Source organism: Pteropus alecto, unplaced genomic scaffold (assembly GCF_000325575.1).
Source record: "Pteropus alecto unplaced genomic scaffold, ASM32557v1 scaffold22, whole genome shotgun sequence".
Lineage (NCBI taxonomy): Eukaryota > Metazoa > Chordata > Mammalia > Chiroptera > Pteropodidae > Pteropus > Pteropus alecto.
In genome coordinates this window covers 21243413-21249803 of record NW_006434839.1, presented here as the reverse complement: position 1 = coordinate 21249803, position 6391 = coordinate 21243413, and the positions used below count along the sequence as shown (strand labels likewise).

The 6391-nt window shown below is 33.2% G+C and overlaps 1 protein-coding gene and 1 pseudogene across 17 annotated transcripts in view; both read left to right on the top strand.

Moving 5' to 3' along the window:
* Positions 1 to 6391, top strand: part of FOXP2 (forkhead box P2) — a 244700-nt gene that overhangs the window by 36388 nt on the left and 201921 nt on the right. The gene's annotated exons all lie outside the window — the stretch shown is intronic.
* On the top strand, positions 4175 to 4293 carry LOC112478803 (annotated as a pseudogene).

Genomic DNA, 6391 nt, shown 5'->3' with positions numbered 1-6391 from the left:
AGAGAGATTCTAAAAGCTACCATTTCCCCGGTCAGCTTATCAGGGGTGGTTCTTAACTAAGGCTTAGCAGTAGGCACTATAAATGGGAGAAAAGGTAGTGACAACAGAAGAGCCTATGTACTTTCTTCTTCCAACTACCATTAGTTTTAATATATTATAAAATATAATTTATTAGAGATTCTAAAAGCTACCATTTCCCCGGTCAGCTTATCAGGGGTGGTTCTTAACTAAGGCTTAGCAGTAGGCACTATAAATGGGAGAAAAGGTAGTGACAACAGAAGAGCCTATGTACTTTCTTCTTCCAATACTACCATTAGGTCAGGTGCCATTAAAGGGTTCGGGCATGAAGAACCAGTAAGACAGAGGGATGGGCTGGCAACTAAATTCATAATACCCCAAACCCTTCCCCAAATGCATTAATCATAGTCAAGGCTTTGTTATGGATATTTGAATCTAAGATTGTAAAGAACTGTGTAGTTAAGTCTAACTACTTTTGTGCTTTTGAAACTGCTCCACAAGAATCTCTTATTAATCAGATATTCAAGGTTTGCTAGAACACCAAAAAATGACAAAGACCTCACTCTTAAGAGTTAGTCCACTCACTCTTTGGAACACTGTTAAAACATTCTTCTTTGAACTGAGCTCAAATTTATCTCTTTGAGGCTTGGACACTATTAGTCAACATTCTATCCCTTAGAATCAAGTAAGATAGGCTAATCATTCTAACAGGTTACTTTATATCCTGGTTACCATCATGTGAATGCCTTCTAATTTGTCTAAATCCTTCTTGAAGCTTGTTAATTAGGCATGAAACTCCAATGTAGTGAGCAGAATTTAAACTAGAACTAGTGACTCTACTATCCTTGATAGAATAGTAAAAAGAAAGCTTTAAGAAAAAGGGAGTTAGGTCGTCTTCTCAGTCATGTGATTTTGACAATTCAAGTAAATCAACAATAATCTCTACATCTTTCAAGACAGTATCCATATGCTGTGGAATAGTTGGGAGAAGGGTTTATTTTTAAAATAATATATATTAACTATTAAAATTTTCTATTTAATTATAGAAAATAATTATGAAAATTTAAGTAATGTATAATGCAGGCGGGGCCTGGGCATAGAAGATGATTATTTTTAAAAAGCAGCATAGGAAAGCTAACATTTATAACAAGGAGAATAGAAGAAAACAAACAGGTTTTAAAACAATACAGAGCTGGGGGGCTGGCTATAAAGGACATAAAGAAATTTTTGGGGGGGCAATAAAACTGTTCTATATATAACCTGATTGAATAGTTTGTGATTGTGGTGGTAGTTACAGACTATGTGCATTTGTCAAAACTCAGACCTGCACAATAAAAAAGGGTAAATTTCACTGTGTTGATAAAACCTCACTTAAAAAAAATATATTTTTATTTGAAAATATATGCATTGTAGTCTCAATTTTGTAGGAAAAAGTTATATTCAAAAGTGTTAACAGTAGTTATTTCCAGGAAGTATGCTTATGGATTTACTGAAAGAAATTCCAGCATAAGTGAGCCTTCAGTTGAAAGGTCATATATAATCAGGACTCTGATGCCCATAATGAGATGGATCATTCAAATGCAGAAATGAACAGAAAACTATTGGAAATTCAAAGGGTATCAATTCAATTAAGAAGTAAAAACAAAATGAAAAAAAAAAAAGAGATGTATACATGTATATATGTTTGTGGGTAGAAAGGGAAGTTTCCATTCATATTGTAGCCCACAAATATTTTTTTTTTCTTGAATTGGCTCTTATGGAAAATAGGTTATTCATCACCAATCAAAGCCACTGATAAAAAGTGAGAAGAAAAAAAAGCAGGCGGGGGGGCAGCTAAAGGCAGAGCTCTTTATCACACAAATAGAGCCCATGGTTCAGCTAATCCGTTCTCTTCGGGATTAGTTAACTAATTATGATCTACTTAACTGCATTACATCTACTCCCTACTTCTTTATCTTATTTGGGCTATTATGGGAAACCTTGACAAATGCTTTAGAGATAAGGCATCTACCACATTTTTCTTTTTTCCTGTCCAAAAAGATAATGCGATTGGTTGGACAAGAGTTTTTCTCTGTGAACTCCTGGTTGCATCTAGTGATGATTACTTCTCTTTTTAAAACTCATAAATCATCATTTTAGTAATTTGTTCTAGTTACAATTTTATAAGCTTTGTGAACTCACCTAACTTTCTCCATCTCTTTTTCTCTCTCTTCCCTTCCCCTTCCTCTTTAAATAGGGATCTCCATATTCACCCTTTGGACAGCTCGTTAGGCAAAATTTCCACTCTCTACATTCACTAAAAAGGTCTAAGCAGCAGTTCATAAACTATGTTTCCAAATTTTTTCAACTTACAGAGTGATAGAAGTTGTTTATGCTTTTTAATAATCCTTTTTAATAATCCTTTCCCTAATGTAGATTCTGTTTCCTTGTTCATGGTATTTGTTTAGTACTTTACAATCTAAAAATCATTCTTCTTGATAAAATATATATATAGTCAAAACAAAGATAAATTGTTTTTCTTTGTAATTGATTAAGTCTCAAGCAGCAGAGTTATCATTTCCTCGTTCTTCTTATTCTGGACATTTGAACATTTGTACTGAAACTACATTTGCAGCATGCATACTGTATTTTTACTTAGACTTCTTGTTCACAGAAGTGAGGTCTGTGGGAGAGCCTTCACGGAGATTACAAGAGGGGGCTAAAACCCTATCCTCAGTGAACTACTTTAGTCACCAGCAGTGATTGTATTAAATATTCTGATTTGTATTTTCACTCCATGTTTACTTAAAAAAATGTAAACCAAGTAGTTTTTCAATAAAATGAGTACAAATAAAATGAGTATAATGAGTTGGTCATATATGTCTGTTTTAAATGTTGCATCACACAATTAAATACATCTTTAAATGTTTTAGATCTGTACTGTCCAATATGGTAGCCACGTGTGGCTATTTAAATGTAAATTCTTTAAAATTAAACACACTAAAAAATTCAATTCCTCAGTGGCACTAGCCACTTTCAGGTGCTCAGTAGCCACATACGGCTAGTGCAATTGTGTTGGGCAGCATAATGTAGAATATTTCATCATCACAGAAAGATCTATGGGAAACTATTGACCTAGATATTCAAAATATGATATTTAACTGGCTTTATTCAAATATGGTTTTCACTTATAAAATGTTTACACATGGTAGTCACTGATTTAAGAGGTGATTATATTAACAACAATGCACATGTTACATCTTGAATGAATTACTTGCAAGTTATAATTGAATGTATTGATTTGTTTTCATATCAATTGATTAAAAAAGACAGCTAATAAATATGAAAAGATTATAATGCTTCAGATCACAGGATTCTGATAATGGTTAATCTAAATTCACAAGATATTTACTGCAAAGCCTACTTAGGTAGTACATTTTAGTAGTATTTAGCAATCAGTTACTACTAATGATAAAGTTATAGTAATCAAGTAAGAATGCATATGTCTTATTTCAACTCAAAAGGAAAATATCAGCTCAAGGACTAAGATGTAAAAAGATATTATGCTGAAAATAGGTGTACCAGAACTAATTATTTTTCTGTCTTTTGTGTTTGTTCTTTTAAATTATCCTGACATGCACAAATAGAAACCATAGCTAACCTCTGAGTAGCTCGTGACTTTTTTTTTTCTTCAGCTGGAAACTTTTTAATAGTTCTGGGAAGAATGTAAAAGTAACTGGCTGAAATAATATTAATAAAATGGAGGGCGAAAGTTAAAAGACTTTATAAAAGAGACTGAGGAAAATCACCTAATATAGTGGCTTGCAGTAGTGCTAAATAATTAAAGAGAAGAGAAAGAAGGGAAGAAGGGAAAAGAAAATGAGGAAAGAAAAAAAGAAAGGAAGAAGGAAAGGAAAGAGGTAGGAAATGGGAGATGGTAAAGTCACGGGATAATGCCATAGGATAGCTTTAAAGTTAAAAAGGAAATTTAGTTAGATATACAAAACAAAAGCAACTCATAAGACATAATACAAGCCATAAAGCAAATTGCTTAAAGTTTGAACTTGATTCATGGTATAACCATATATAGGCAAATGATAATCTTGATTCTCAGCCAAAAAAATAAAATAAAAATACAGAAATGAAAAGAAGATGCCACCTTAGAAAAGTAACACAGGTCTACGGCCATGCCACCCTAAACAAGACCAATCCAATCTGATTTTGGAAACTAAGCAGGGTCAGGCCTGGTTAGTACTTGGATGGGAGACCACCTAGGAAGATCGGGTACTGTAGGTGTAAAAAATAAAAAAAATAAGGGATTGTAAGCTGACAAGGTCCTTGCAATCTGTGAGGTCAACCAAGGGTTGCCTTGCCAAAAAAAAAAAAAAAAAAACAAGAAGGCCCAAAGAAAAAAAAAAAAAAAAAAATTAAAAACAAGAACTGTAGGTGTAAAAAATAAAAAAAATAAGGGATTGTAAGCTGACAAGGTCCTTGCAATCTGTGAGGTCAACCAAGGGTTGCCTTGCCAAAAAAAAAAAAAAAACAAGTAGGACGCAAGTACAAACAAATAATAAATATGTCAGAAACAAGGACCAGCAATGGGTAAGTAATGATCCACATACTAAAATGGAAAGTACAATGGTTCACAAAATCTGACAGAACAAAATCTTTTTGTGATCAGACAACCAAAAGGCCGTTGTTCTCAAAGGGCAAACAAAAATATGCAATGGAAACAGAGAAATCAAAAATTTAAATCATTGAAAGTAAATAAAAGAAAAATCTATCTTGTTTGTGTTTTAAGGAAAATTCAGGCTGGTGAAATCATCAAGCAGCACTATTTTTAAAACTCAAAGATAGTTATGATTATAATGCAGCATTTGCAGGAAACCTATGCAATAATAGAAAGGCTATCAGACTTTTAATAAAAATAAAATGCTAGAGGAGAAATTTTTTGTTGTTTTCTATTCTTTTTTTCTCCACATCCAACGCAACTTATACAGATGACACAATCAGATAAATAACTACAGTTTATTAAGACAGACTCAAAGGAAACGGGGTGGTGAGGGTTGGGTAATGGAATACAAATCAAAATCTCCAGGGTGAAAGTAATTCCCTAGCACCCTCGTTCACACTCCCACACCCTCTTCTCATCAAGATTCTAGAACTATAATGAATTTTCTTATTCCTTTGTTACAGTTTTTGACTGCCACTGAAGCCATTTCATATGTACAAATTATTTGTTTTCTTTTCATTTATGAGAAAATTAAAGAAGAAAAAGAAGGAAATAATGCTTAACACTTAATGAAAGTAACCGGTATTTTTCATAGTATATGAAAATTATCTAATCCAAAATTCTCACTTAAACAAATTTGAAGATATTGAAGCCAAAAACGATTATGATTTTCCCAACATTACATACTTAGTATATGAAAAGCTCAGACCAAGTGAAAGGTAACCCTGTCGACATTCTTATCTCAACACAATATCCTAAATTGCTACCCAAGTTTCATTAACATGTCAGATAACATATTTGCATTGCATTATATAACTGAAAAAGGCAAATATGTGTTTACTTTAAAACACAGAAGCTTCTGAACTACAGTCCAATTAGGCTAACTACTGGGTGATTCATATCTCAAATTGTTTCATAAGATCCGGAAACCATTATGTTGTTGTTTTTTTCATTTTTTAAATGTTAATTAGTTTCAAGTATACAGTACATTGGTTAGATACCTATATTGTTAGTAAAATGATTCCCCCAATTGCTCCCTCCCTCCCCTGACCCTCCGCCTAGCCAATGTATTAATACTAATTGCATTCCCTGTGCCGTGCTCCCCATCCATCAGCTATTAATCTGTACTTCTTTAACCCTTCACCCCATTCTCCTAGCCACCCAAAACCCCTCCTCTCTGTCTGTCACCAAATTGTCCACTATATTTGTGAGTCTGTTTTTGATTAGTTTGTTCTTTTTATTCCTTAAATTCCGCATATAAGTGAAATCATATAGTGTTTATCATTCTCTGTCTGACTTAAAATACCTTCTAGGTTCATCACAGCAATATCTTTTCCCATTCCCTTCCTTTTAATATGTAGGGGTCTTGTTTTCTTATCCTTTCAGCCACTCTATCTTTTGGTTGGAGCTCTTAATTCTTTTCCACTTAACGTACTTATTGATAGGAATGTAGTTGTTACCATTCTTTATTCCTGTTTTGATACGTTTTTATTTTTCTTCTTAAAGAAGTCCCTCCAACCAATTTCCTGTAATTCTGCCTTGGTGGTGATAAATTCCTTCAGTTTATTTTTGTCTGGGAAGCTCTTTATCTGTCCTTCAACTCTAAATGATAGCTTTGCTGGATAAATTATTCTTGGTTGTAGATCCTAAGTCTTCATCCTG